We start from the raw sequence: 15,000 nt of genomic DNA on the forward strand, positions 1-15,000 counted from the left end.
TATTAGGGAGTAAAACAATGAGGATATCCTGATAATTCAATATATATACACAATATGTACATAAAATGCTCCTTTTTTTTGTTTAACCCTTAAACAGGCCTTACTAGCTATGTCATTTGCACCTAAAGTAAGGAAGGAAAGGAGGGAAGGAGGGAAGGAAAGGAGGAAGGAAGGGAAGGAGGGAAGAAGGAAGGAAAGGAGGGAGGAAGGGAAGGAAGGGAGGAAGAATGAAGGAAAGGAGGAAGGAAGGGAAGCAAGGGAGGAAGGAGGAAGAAGGAAGGAAGGGAAGGAGGGAGGAAGGAAGGAAAGGAGGGAGGAAGGGAAGCAAGGGAGGAAGAAGGAAGGAAGGGAAGGAGGTAGGAAGGAGGGAGGAAGGGAGGAAGGGAAGCAAGGGAGGAAGAAGGAAGGAAGGGAAGGAGGTAGGAAGGAGGGAGGAAGGGAGGAAGGGAAGAAAGGGAGGAAGAAGGAAGGAAAGGAAGGAGGGAGGAAGGAAGGGAGGGAGGAAGGAAGGAAGGACAGATGAATGAAGGAAGAAAGGACAGAAGGAGGGAACATTTACCCTAACAGCTGAACTTAGATCTGAGGAAGGAAGGAAGGACAGACAGAGGAAGGACAACACGAAAGTTAAAGAGTCTGTATCTCCGGGTGCACGTTGTCTGTTTAAGGGTTAAGACTAGTTATTAAAATCTAACGCCAAACCAAACTCTGATGATTGGCCATGAAGCAGGAAGCAGCTGTAACCTTTTTTTTTTTTAAATTTTGTTGGCATAGACGCCTTTATTCCTCAGTAGACCGACAGGAAACATGGGAGAGAGAGGGGGGGGGGGGGTGACATGCAGCAAAGGACCTCCGATCGGGATTTGAACCGGGGTCGGCTGCGTATATGGCATGTGCTCTAACCACTCGACCACCTGCGCGCCCGAAGCAGCTGTAACCTTAACAGACCTGTTCCAATCTGTCTCATGGTTGATAAGAGTCTCTTCCTTTTAGTCACAGCGCCACCGACTGGACACAGGAAGTCAGCCTTACGTGACAAATATCATCATTTGTTCTCAACAGACATGACAAGTGACTTAACCCTTCTGTTTAAGGTTCCTTAAAACAATGAGGATATCCTGATAATTCAATATTTCATCTGTTAATCTCACATATACAGAATATATACATGAAATCGACATTTTTTACAATGTGGTTATCAAACACTTGTGATAAAGAAATGTGATATTTTACAGTTTAATATTAAACATACAAACAGTAAAGAGAATTTAATTAATATAAATTACTATAAATAATAAAACCATGTACATATATATTAAACTTGAATTGAAAAAAATGATGAAATATATAAAAAAATGCTGCCTTAAAAACGTCATATCAGACAATATGAACATGATACTGATATTTCTGTGATAAACCAGTATCAGCCCATAGTATCAGCTGACTGGCTTTACGTCTTCAGCTTGCTGCGTGTATTTTAAGTAAAGAGGCGGCAGCAGAGACCCTGAAGACATCAACCCTAACCCTAACTCTCTCCTCTCCGGATGACATCAGCATCACCTGAGCAGGTGAGCTCAGTCTAGTGATGGGAACGGCAGTTCTTTTTACTGTACTGAATCTTTAGAATCCGTTCATTAAAATGATTCGTTCAAAAGATTCGTTCACCGAATCGTTGAGTGCTCTCCAACTCCCTGAACTGATAAACAGCCAAATAATCCGTCATTCAGTTCATGATTCAGCCCTGAGGTTCACGTTCACTTACTGAGGGACGGTGCGTTCAAGGACTATATTATACAATCATTCGCGGGAATGAACCCTCCTGTTTTCCTCGAGTTGAGGAAGAAGGACGGAAAGGAGGGAGGGAGGAAGGAAAGAAGGAAGGGAGGAGGAAGGAAGGAAGGGAGGAAGAAGGACGGAAAGGAGGGAGGGAGGGAGGAAGAAGGAAGGAAAGGAGGGAGCGAAGGAAGAAGGAAGGAAAGAAGACAGAAGAAAGAAAGAGAAGGAGGGAGGGAGGAATGAAAGGAGGAAAGAGGGAGGAAGAATGAGTGCTTATACATGCACTAAAATGATTACACAGTGAAAGTGTCCTCTGTGCACAGTAAGATAACATAACATGATGCTACACTGATGTTAGCAACACAGCGCTAATGTTAGCAGTACAGTTACTGAACGTGAATCAACTCCTCAGCCCTCAGTGCCCTGAGTCAGTGAGTGACTGACACAGCGCCACTTTCAGCACAGTACGTGAATGAGAGTCACGCCCTCAGCAGGTCGTTCAATGAACGAACTGAGCGACGTGAATCACGTTCGCTCAGGCGTCAACAACAGTTCCTCCCCGCCCGCACGCCGGCTGCATCGTTCGCCGAAGATTCACGAGTGAGTCGCGGTAGCTCCACTCCCGACCGGCTGCTCGCGGCTGAGCTCAACTGAACTGAGAAAGGAAAGAATCAGTTCATGAAGTGTGTAGTGACTTGGTTTTAACAAAAACAAACAAACCCTAAGCCACAATGAGGGGCTGCTACCGGGATAACTGATTGACACGTCATCACCCGCTCCGTGTAGTAAATCAAACATCAGTAGCGTACTTATGCTCAAAAATGTATTTATTCACTACCATCAGCCGTGCGGCCTTCACGAGTCTACATACACTTACTCATAACTTGTATGCAAAACAACAAAAACTACATTAATGGCGGCGACGGCAAAGACAATGACAACGGTCAAAGAACTGTGTGCTTCTCCCGGTAAGCAGCACACCTGGCGAGCTCCCGCCCCTTCCTCTACTTATAAAGGTTTCACCTGCTGCCACTTAATGCACCCTCAATGCGCCACCTGCTGTGGCGAACAGGGAATTACATGACACACAAATTATTACAAATACAAATGGCTCTAACAAAGTGATTCCGTTCAGTTCGTTCACTCAATAGATTTGTTTGTTTGACACTACGACAGTCTGCCAGAGAATCACTGAAGGGTTGAAAAGAGCCGATTCAGCAAAAAGCAGCGACGCTCAAATCAGACTATTTCTCATCAACATTTTTATTTCTCCCTCCCAGTTCATGTTTCAGTCATTGTTCTGTGATAAGAGCTTGATAACTTACTCACAGACACATCAAATAGTTTTATCTTAATATTTGGATTAACCCTTTATAGGGCACTCATTGAAAGGAAGGGAGGGAGGAAGGAAGGAAGGACGGAGGAAAGAAGGAAGGAAGGAAGGAAGGTAGGGGGGAGGAATGAAAGAGAGAAGGAGGGAGGGAGGAAGGGAAGAAAGAAGGAAGGAAGAAGAAAGGGGGATGGAGGAAGGAAAGAAGGAAGGGAGGAGAGAAGGAGTGAGGGAGGAAGAACAGATGGAAGTAAGAAAAGGAAGGAAGGAAGGAAGGACGGAGGAAAGAAGGAAGGAAGGAAGGTAGGGGGGAGGAATGAAAGAGAGAAGGAGGGAGGGAGGAAGGGAAGAAAGAAGGAAGGAAGAAGAAAGGGGGATAGAGGAAGGAAAGAAGGAAGGGAGGAGAGAAGGAGGGAGGGAGGAAGAACAGATGGAAATAAGGAAAGGAAGGAAGGAAGGAAGGACGGAGGAAGGAAAGAAAGAAGGAAGGGAGGAGAGAAGGAGTGAGGGAGGAAGAACAGATGGAAATAAGGAAAGGAAGGAAGGAAGGAAGGACGGAGGAAGGAAGGGAGGAGAGAAGGAGTGAGGGAGGAAGAACAGATGGAAGTAAGAAAAGGAAGGAAGGAAGGACGGAGGAAGGAAAGGAAGGAGGGAGGAAGGAAGGAAGCTTCCTCCCTCCTTTCCTTCCTTCTTCCCTCCTTTCCTTTCCTTCCTTCCTTCCTTCCTTCCTTCCTTTCCTTCCTTCTTCCTCCCTTGCTTCCCTTCCTTCCTCCTTTCCTTCCTTCTTCCGTCCTTTCCTTCCTTCCTAACTAGTGAGGTCTGTTTAAGGGTTAATTTACTTGTGACATTCAACACTAATTATTATTATTACTCTTATATAATGACACTATTATTATTATATTATATTTTTTAACTACTATTGTTCTTTTTATTGCTTTTGAACGTATTATTTATTGTTCTTTATTCTTTTTTATTGATGCTCTTCTACTTTAATGTCCACTCTGCTGCTGTAATAATGAACATTTGTCCTTAATAAAGACAAATGATTAATAAAGAAATATATTATTTTATCTGATCATTAATCTTCTTAAAATAATCTTATTCATTTAATGATGCTGCTGTACATGAAATAACAAGTTATACGTCTCTCTCTCTCTCTCTCTCTCTCTCTGTCTCCCTCTCTCTCTCTCTCTGTCTCTGTCTCTGTCTCTCTCTCTCTCTCTCTCTCTCTCTCTCTCTCTCTCTCTCTCTCTCTGTCTCTCTTTCTCTCTCTCTGTCTCTGTCTCTGTCTCTGTCTCTCTCTCTCTCTCTCTCTCTGTCTGTCTCTGTCTCTCTCTCTCCCTCTCTGTCTCTTCCTCCTTCCCTTCCCTCCCTCCTTCGTTCCTTCCTCCCTCCTTTCCTTCTTCTCTCTTTCCTTCCTTCTTTCCTTCCTTCCCTCCCTCCTTCCTTCCTTCCTCCCTCCCTCCTTTCCTTCTCTCTTTCCTTCCTTCTTTCCTTCCTTCCCTCCCTCCTTCATTCTTTCCTTCCCTCCCTCCTTCTCTTTCTTTCCTTCCTTCGTCCTTTCTTTCCTTCTTCCTCCCTCCCTTCCTTCCTTCCTTCCTTCCTTCCTTCCTCCTTTCCTTCTTCTCTCTTTCCTTCCTTCTTTCCTTCCCTCCCTCCTTCCTTCCTTCCTCCCTCCCTCCCTCCTTTCCTTCTTCTCTCTTTCCTTCCTTCCTTCTTTCCTTCCTTCCTTCTCCCTTCCTTCTTTCCTCCCTCCCTCCTTTCCTTCTTCTCTCTTTCCTTCCTTCCTTTTTTCCTTCCTTCCTTCCCTCGTTCCTTCTTTCTCCCTTCCTTCCATCATCCTTTCCTCTTTTCCTTTCTCCCCCTTCAGTCTTTCCTTCCCTCCCTCCTTCTCTTTCTTTCCTCCCCCCACCTTCCTCCTTTCCTTCTTTCCTTTGTTCTTCTTTTCTTCCGTCATCCCTTCCTCTTTTCCTTTCTCCCACCTTCCCTCCTTCCTTCCTTTCTTTCTTTCCTCCCTTCCTTCCTTCATCCCTCCTTTCCTTCCTTCTTTCTCCCTCCCTCCTTTCCTTCCTTCTTCCTTTCCTTCGTCTCTCTTTCCTTCCTTCCTTCCTTCCCTCGTTCCTTCTTTCTCCCTTCCTTCCTTCTTTCCTTCCCTCCCTCATTCTCTTTCTTTCCTCCCCCCTACCTTCCTTCCTTCCTTCCTTCTTCCTCCCTCCCTCCTTTCCTTCCTTCTTTCCTTCCTTCCTTCTTCATCCCTCCCTCCTTTCCTACCTTCCTTTCTTTCCTCCTTACTTCCTTCCTTCCTTCCTTCCTCCCTTCTTTCCTTGACTCGAGGACAACAGGTTAACTTTTTCTCTCTTTATTTGGACGTTTTTATTCTCAAATCTTGTCAAATTAGACTTTTTAGAAACACTGATCTCTCAGCTGACCCCTCGTTAGCCCCTCGTGGCCCTTCAGCAGCCCTCTGACCTCATGTTGAGCCTCAGCACCTCCCTTTTAAATCCAGTTTCAGGTGCTTCAGAGAGAGACCGGCAGCAGCAGCAGCCTCTCAGCCATTTATCTGAAAGATGTCTGACAGGCTCTCGATAGAGACAGCCGCCGGTCTGGGCAAACGAGAGCTGTCACATATTTCACACGGCCGCTCGCTCATTAAAGACGGAAGGAGCTCCGAGCCGTAATTGTTTTAATTTATTTGTTTATGGCGAAGACAGAGGGGACGGGCACATGGCACTTTGCAGTTTTATTGGGAACATATGGAAGACATTTATCACCATTTGCAGCGATCGGCCTAAATGATTTTATTAACTAATTTGTAACTTTACACTTTTTTAATCAAACACATGCTGCGCGCTGTAATGCTCTGATAATGCTCGGGGGCTTTGTAAAGAGAGCAGATGCAGCCAGAGGGAAATAAAAGAGAGGAAGGAAAGATGAAATGAACGTGCAGAGGAGGGAGGGAGGAAGGGAGGGATAGAGGGGGAGGAGGGGAGGAAGGGAGGGGTTGGCTGCAGCGTTAGCATGCGTGGCAGCCATGATGAAGATGATTGCGGGCTGAGCTGCAGGGCGCGGCGGCCGGCTCCGAGGTATTTAGGACTCCTCGCCGCTCGGCTGTGTACCTGAGCTCGATGGAGCGGTGACGGTGTTTTCCTGCTGCCACCAACACGCTTTGTTCTCCGCCTCCGCCTCCGCCGCCGCCGCCTCATTGCTCTGATAACGCTTCGTCCTCTGGGAGCGCCGCCGCCGCCGCTACGCTAACTTCTGCAGCCGAGTTTAAAGTCCTGCCGTGAAGTGAGGCGGCCTCGGGAGGCTTGGAGCCGGGGCCGGGGCTCGGAGCCGAGGCTCGCTGTGGTTCAGGTGCAGCGAGCCGAGGAGCTGCAGGTCTAATAAACACAAACTCTCATCAGACTGATTTGATTTCACCGCTGCTGCTCTCAAACATTCATCACAGGAAACTCAAACACGGTTAAAAGGTTTCAGGTTGAGATGATTTCGCTGCTTTTCGTCACGTTTGCATGAAAACCTGGTTTATGAGTCTCTGTGTCTCCTTCCTGCTCACTGCTAACATACAGAGTGATGTCATTCTACTTTAACCCAAACTGTTGTTCTCGAGGAAGGAAGGAAGGGAGGAAGGAAGGACGGAAAGGAGGGAGGGAGGAAGAAGGACGGAAGGGAGGGAGGAAGAAGGAAGGAAAGGAGGGAGGGAGGAAGAAGGAAGGAAAGGAGGGAGGAAGGAAGAAGGAAGGAAGGGAGGGAGAAAGAAGGGAGGAAGGAAAGAAGGAAAGGTTGAAGGAGAAACGACTTTACTCCAGATTTATTCACATGTAGTGAGTTAGTCTGTGAATCAGCTGATAGCAGCTCCTCATCTCTCTGGTTTCTCTGAGAGGATTTAAGAGTTTATTAACCCTTAAACACACAGCAGTGGAGCATGTTGCCTCAGCCCTCTATAACCTGATAATGTAATCATTTCCCAATATTGTAATAACATTATTACATTGTTTTATTGAGTTATTTTATTACATTATTGGGAAATTATTATATTATCTATTTCTAGAGAGCATGCATCTTATTTTGAAAGGACATTTTTGACCCTTCTTCACCTCTCTCTTTATCTTTGACTCACCAGCTGTATTGTTGTGTGTGAATTATATATATATAATTATATATATATATATATATATATATATATATATATATAATTATTTGTTTTGGGGTTTTGTCTCGTTAGATGTGATGTGAGATGATTTGCTTTATTAATCTTCTTGTACATCAATGTTTTAACTTCATGTGACTGAAATAAACTAAAACTAAACCTTTAACTCTCCTTCCTCCCTCGATGACTTCCTGTCCTGCAGCAGCCGGTTAAAGAATGAAATTAAAAAAGAACTTGATGATAAAACATCAGCTTCTACAAGTCAAGGCTTTCTCTTAATACCTGAAACACTAAAACTAGTCAATTCCTTCAAAATAAAACCGAACTAAAACTTGTCAACTCCTTCAAAATAAAACCAAACTAAAACTAGTCAATTCCTTCAAAATAAAACCAAACTAAAACTAGTCAATTCCTTCAAAATAAAACCAAACTAAAACTAGTCAATTCCTTCAAAATAAAACCAAACTAAAAACTAGTCAATTCCTTCAAAATAAAACCAAACTAAAACTAGTCAATTCCTTCAAAATAAAACCAAACTAAAACGAGTCAATTCCTTCAAAATAAAACCAAACTAAAACTAGCCAATTCCTTCAAAATAAATCTAAACTAAAACTTGTCAATTCCTTCAAAATAAAACCAAACTAAAACTAGCCAATTCCTTCAAAATAAAACCAAACTAAAACTAGTCAATTCCTTCAAAATAAAACCAAACTAAAACTTGTCAACTCCTTCAAAATAAAACCAAACTAAAACTAGTCAATTCCTTCAAAATAAAACCAAACTAAAACTTGCCAATTCCTTCAAAATAAAACCAAACTAAAACTAGTCAATTCCTTCAAAATAAAACCAAACTAAAACTAGTCAATTCCTTCAAAATAAAACCAAACTAAAACTTGTCAATTCCTTCAAAATAAAACCAAACTAAAACTTGTCAATTCCTTCAAAATAAAACCAAACTAAAACTAGTCAATTCCTTCAAAATAAAACCAAACTGAAACTAGTCAATTCCTTCAAAATAAAACCAAAATAAAACTTGTCAATTCCTTCAAAATAAAGCCGAACTAAAACTTGTCAATTCCTTCAAAATAAAACCAAACTGAAACTTGTCAATTCCTTCAAAATAAAACTTGTCAATTCCTTCAAAATAAAACCAAACTAAAACTAGTCAATTCCTTCAAAATAAAACCAAACTAAAACTTGTCAATTCCTTCAAAATAAAACCAAACTAAAACTTGTCAATTCCTTCAAAATAAAACCAAACTAAAACTAGTCAATTCCTTCAAAATAAAACCAAACTAAAACTTGTCAATTCCTTCAAAATAAAACCAAACTAAAACTTGTCAATTCCTTCAAAATAAAACCAAACTAAAACTTGTCAATTCCTTCAAAATAAAACCAAACTAAAACTAGTAAATTCCTTCAAAATAAAACCAAACTGAAACTAGTCAATTCCTTCAAAATAAAACCAAAATAAAACTTGTCAATTCCTTCAAAATAAAGCCGAACTAAAACTTGTCAATTCCTTCAAAATAAAACCAAACTAAAACTAGTCAATTCCTTCAAAATAAAACCAAACTAAAACTTGTCAATTCCTTCAAAATAAAACCAAACTAAAACTTGTCAATTCCTTCAAAATAAAACCAAACTAAAACTAGTCAATTCCTTCAAAATAAAACCAAACTAAAACTTGTCAATTCCTTCAAAATAAAACCAAACTAAAACTTGTCAATTCCTTCAAAATAAAACCAAACTAAAACTAGTCAATTCCTTCAAAATAAAACCAAACTGAAACTAGTCAATTCCTTCAAAATAAAACCAAAATAAAACTTGTCAATTCCTTCAAAATAAAGCCGAACTAAAACTTGTCAATTCCTTCAAAATAAAACCAAACTGAAACTTGTCAATTCCTTCAAAATAAAACTTGTCAATTCCTTCAAAATAAAACCAAACTAAAACTAGTCAATTCCTTCAAAATAAAACCAAACTAAAACTTGTCAATTCCTTCAAAATAAAACCAAACTAAAACTTGTCAATTCCTTCAAAATAAAACCAAACTAAAACTAGTCAATTCCTTCAAAATAAAACCAAACTAAAACTTGTCAATTCCTTCAAAATAAAACCAAACTAAAACTTGTCAATTCCTTCAAAATAAAACCAAACTAAAACTTGTCAATTCCTTCAAAATAAAACCAAACTAAAACTAGTAAATTCCTTCAAAATAAAACCAAACTGAAACTAGTCAATTCCTTCAAAATAAAACCAAAATAAAACTTGTCAATTCCTTCAAAATAAAGCCGAACTAAAACTTGTCAATTCCTTCAAAATAAAACCATACTGAAACTTGTCAATTCCTTCAAAATAAAACTTGTCAATTCCTTCAAAATAAAACCAAACTAAAACTTGCCAATTCCTTCAAAATAAAACCAAACTAAAACTAGTCAATTCCTTCAAAATAAAACCAAACTAAAACTAGTCAATTCCTTCAAAATAAAACCAAACTAAAACTAGTCAATTCCTTCAAAATAAAACCAAACTAAAACTAGTAAATTCCTTCAAAATAAAACCAAACTGAAACTAGTCAATTCCTTCAAAATAAAACCAAAATAAAACTTGTCAATTCCTTCAAAATAAAGCCGAACTAAAACTTGTCAATTCCTTCAAAATAAAACCAAACTGAAACTTGTCAATTCCTTCAAAATAAAACTTGTCAATTCCTTCAAAATAAAACCAAACTAAAACTAGTCAATTCCTTCAAAATAAAACCAAACTAAAACTTGTCAATTCCTTCAAAATAAAACCAAACTAAAACTTGTCAATTCCTTCAAAATAAAACCAAACTAAAACTAGTCAATTCCTTCAAAATAAAACCAAACTAAAACTTGTCAATTCCTTCAAAATAAAACCAAACTAAAACTTGTCAATTCCTTCAAAATAAAACCAAACTAAAACTTGTCAATTCCTTCAAAATAAAACCAAACTAAAACTAGTAAATTCCTTCAAAATAAAACCAAACTGAAACTAGTCAATTCCTTCAAAATAAAACCAAAATAAAACTTGTCAATTCCTTCAAAATAAAGCCGAACTAAAACTTGTCAATTCCTTCAAAATAAAACCAAACTGAAACTTGTCAATTCCTTCAAAATAAAACTTGTCAATTCCTTCAAAATAAAACCAAACTAAAACTAGTCAATTCCTTCAAATAAAACCAAACTAAAACTAGTCAATTCCTTCAAAATAAAACCAAACTAAAACTTGCCAATTCCTTCAAAATAAAACTAAACTAAAACTAGTCAATTCCTTCAAAATAAAACCAAACTAAAACTAGTCAATTCCTTCAAAATAAAACCAAACTAAAACTGTCAATTCCTTCAAAATAAAACCAAACTAAAACTTGCCAATTCCTTCAAAATAAAACCAAACTAAAACTGTCAATTCCTTCAAAATAAAACCAAACTAAAACTTGCCAATTCCTTCAAAATAAAACCAAACTAAAACTAGTCAATTCCTTCAAAATAAAACCAAACTAAAACTGTCAATTCCTTCAAAATAAAACCAAACTAAAACTTGTCAATTCCTTCAAAATAAAACCAAACTAAAACTAGTAAATTCCTTCAAAATAAAACCAAACTGAAACTAGTCAATTCCTTCAAAATAAAACCAAAATAAAACTTGTCAATTCCTTCAAAATAAAGCCGAACTAAAACTTGTCAATTCCTTCAAAATAAAACCAAACTGAAACTTGTCAATTCCTTCAAAATAAAACTTGTCAATTCCTTCAAAATAAAACCAAACTAAAACTAGTCAATTCCTTCAAAATAAAACCAAACTAAAACTTGTCAATTCCTTCAAAATAAAACCAAACTAAAACTTGTCAATTCCTTCAAAATAAAACCAAACTAAAACTTGTCAATTCCTTCAAAATAAAACCAAACTGAAACTAGTCAATTCCTTCAAAATAAAACCAAACTAAAACTAGTAAATTCCTTCAAAATAAAACCAAACTGAAACTTGTCAATTCCTTCAAAATAAAACCAAACTGAAACTTGTCAATTCCTTCAAAATAAAACTTGTCAATTCCTTCAAAATAAAACCAAACTAAAACTAGTCAATTCCTTCAAAATAAAACCAAACTAAAACTTGTCAATTCCTTCAAAATAAAACCAAACTAAAACTTGTCAATTCCTTCAAAATAAAACCAAACTAAAACTTGTCAATTCCTTCAAAATAAAACCAAACTAAAACTTGTCAATTCCTTCAAAATAAAACCAAACTAAAACTAGTCAATTCCTTCAAAATAAAACCAAACTAAAACTTGTCAATTCCTTCAAAATAAAACCAAACTAAAACTTGTCAACTCCTTCAAAATAAAACCAAACTAAAACTAGTCAATTCCTTCAAAATAAAACCAAACTAAAACTAGTCAATTCCTTCAAAATAAAACTTGTCAATTCCTTCAAATTGAAACCAAACTAAAACTTGTCAATTCCTTCAAAATAAAACCAAACTAAAACTTGTCAATTCCTTCAAAATAAAAACTAAACTAAAACTTGTCAATTCCTTCAAAATAAAAACTAAACTAAAACTAGTCAATTCCTTCAAAATAAAGCCAAACTGAAACTAGTCAATTCCTTCAAAATAAAACCAAACTAAAACTAGTCAATTCCTTCAAAATAAAACCAAACTAAAACTAGTCAATTCCTTCAAAATAAAACCAAACTAAAACTAGTCAATTCCTTCAAAATAAAACCAAACTAAAACTAGTCAATTCCTTCAAAATAAAACCAAACTAAAACTAGTCAATTCCTTCAAAATAAAACTAAAAACTACTAAATCACTTGTTGAACTCACTAAAACTAAACTGAAATTATAAAAAAGCAAACTGAAAAACTAAATAAAATAAAAACTATAATAAAATTATAAACTATACTAACCTCAGAGAGAGTCAGAGACAGTTTATATTCATCTCTTCCGTGTTGTAGTCTCTGCTGTCGTCAGGCTGCTGTGATGTGAGACGACATGACGACACATTTAGACTCTAAACGAGACGACATCACAAACAAATCTTCCATTTTAACCCCCATCTGCCCCCCCCCCCCCCGACACTTAACCCCCCCCACCCCCATCTCCCCCCACCCTCCTCTTCCTGATCCAAGATGGCCTCTGACATGCCTTTAACTGACAGACACAAACCTTCCTCCTCCTCCCCCTCCTCCTCCTCCTCCTCCTCTCGCTCTCACGTCTCCTGAATAAAACAAAAATGGCCGACACTTTCCCTCCAACATCTAACCCTCCTCCTCCTCCTCCTCCTCCTCCTCCTCCTCCTCCTCCTCCTCCTCCTCCTGATCCAAAATGGCTTCTGACATGCCTTTAACTGACAGACACAAACCTTCCTCCCCTTCCTCCCCTTCCTCCCCCTCCTGCTCCTCCTCCTCCTCCTGATCCAAAATGGCTTCTGACATGCCTTTAACTGACAGACACAAACCTTCCTCCCCTTCCTCCCCTTCCTCCCCCTCCTCCTCCTCCTCCTGCTCCTCCTCCTCTTCCTGATCCAAGATGGCCTCTGACATGCCTTTAACTGACAGACACAAACCTTCCTCCCCCTCCTCCTCCTCCTCCTCCCCCTCCTCCTCCTCCTCCTCCTCCTCCTCCTGATCCAAAATGGCTTCTGACATGCCTTTAACTGACAGACACAAACCTTCCTCCCCCTCCTCCCCCTCCTCCTCCTCCTCCTCCTCCTCCCGCTCTCACGTCTCCTGAATAAAACAAAAATGGCCGACACTTTCTCTCCAACATCTGGACACAAACAAGGGCATTGGAAACCCACGCAGTACATAAAAGAGGAAGCCAACTGCCGGCGTGAATAAGCGTCTCGTATCATCGGAGGGTGCGGAGCGACACGGCGGCACCGAGCGGCTCCCATTAAGGCCCTAAAGAGCGGGACAGGAAGCCGGGCGGGGGGGGCGGAGGCGGCGGCGGCGCGGCGGGAGCCAGGATCATCACATTTTAATAGAACATGTGGCATCTCCTCCCCGCCACTCCGGGCCAAATGGCACTCCTGAATTCTGCCCAGCTGTCGAGCTACAAATGGGGGGCAATTACCTCACGCCTCCGTCGCCACCACCGCCACCACCGCCGCCGTGTCCATCACCGCCGTGTCCACCGCCGCCGTGTCCAGCCGACCGCCGACTGTCCTCAGACGCCGAGCAGGACACAGGAAGTCATAAAAATCACACATGGAAGAGTTTTCATCAGAGAGGAAACATGTAGAGATTCTGTTTAGACTGTTCCGTCCTTCCTTCATTCCTTCCTTCTGTCCTTCTTTCCTCCCTCCTACCTCCCTTCCATCCTTCCTTCCTTCTGTCCTTCCTTCATTCCTTCCTCCCTCCCTCCTTTCCTTCCTCCCTCCCTCCTTTCCTTCCTCTTTCCTCCTTTCCTTCCTTCCTTCCTCCCTCCCTTCTGTTCTTCCTTGTGTCCTTCCTTCCTTCCTTCTCTCTTTCCTTCCTTCCTTCCGTCCTCCCTTCCATCCTTCCTTCCTTCTGTCCTTCTTTCATTCCTTTCTTCTGTCCTTCTTTCCTCCCTCCCTCTCTCCCACCTTTCTTCCTTTTCCTTCCTTCCTTCTGTCCTTCCTTCTGTCCTTCTTTCCTCCCTCCTACCTCCCTTCCATCCTTCCTTCCTTCATTCCTTTCTTCTGTCCTTCTTTCCTCCCTCCCCCCTACCTTTCTTCCTCTTTCCAACCTGCCTTCCTTCCTCCCTCCTTTCCTTCCTCCCTCCCTCCCTTCCTTCCTTCCTTCCTCCCTCCTTTCCTTCCTTCCTCCCTCCCTCCTTTTCTTCCTCCCTCCCTCCCTTCCTTCCTCCCTCCCTCCTTTTCTTCCTCCCTCCTTTCCTTCCTCTTTCCTCCCTTCCTTCCGTCCTTCCTCCCTCCCTCCTTTCCTTCCTCTTTCCTCCCTTCCTTCCATCCTTCCTCCCTCCCTCCCTCCTTTCCTCTCCGGGCCAAATGGCACTCCTGAATTCTGCCCAGCTGTCGAGCTACAAATGGGGGGCAATTACCTCACGCCTCCGTCGCCACCACCACCACCACCACCGCCGCCGCCGTGTCCATCACCGCCGTGTCCAGCCGACCGCCGACTGTCCTCAGACGCCGAGCAGGACACAGGAAGTCATAAAAATCACACATGGAAGAGTTTTCATCAGAGAGGAAACATGTAGAGATTCTGCATTCCTTTCTTCTGTCCTTCTTTCCTCCCTCCCTCTCTCCTACCTTTCTTCCTTCTCTCCTTCCTCCCTCCTTCTCTCTTTCCTTCCTTCCTTCCGTCCTCCCTTCCATCCTTCCTTCCTTCTGTCCTTCCTTCATTCCTTTCTTCTGTCCTTCTTTCCTCCCTCCCCTCTACCTTTCTTCCTCTTTCCAACCTGCCTTCCTTCCTCCCTCCTTTCCTTCCTTCTGTCCTTCTGTCCTTCCTCCCTCCTACCTTCCTTCCTTCCTTCCTTCCTGCTGTCCTTCCTTCCTTCCTTCTGTCCTTCTTTCCTTCCTTCTGTCCTTCTGTCCTTCCTTCCTTCCTTCTTTCCTCCCTCCTACCTCCCTTCCTTCCTTTCTTCCTGCTGTCCTACATTCCTTCCTTCTATCTATCCTTCCTTCTGTCTGTCCGTCCTTCACTATCTCTCTCATTCCTACCTTTCTTCCTTCCTTCCTTTTGCCTGTCTTTCATTCCTTCCCTTCTTATTTCCTTCCTTTCTTCCTTTCTTCCTTCCT

This window comes from Scomber japonicus, chromosome 8 (genome assembly GCF_027409825.1).
Source record: "Scomber japonicus isolate fScoJap1 chromosome 8, fScoJap1.pri, whole genome shotgun sequence".
In the NCBI taxonomy this organism is placed as follows: Eukaryota; Metazoa; Chordata; class Actinopteri; order Scombriformes; family Scombridae; genus Scomber; species Scomber japonicus.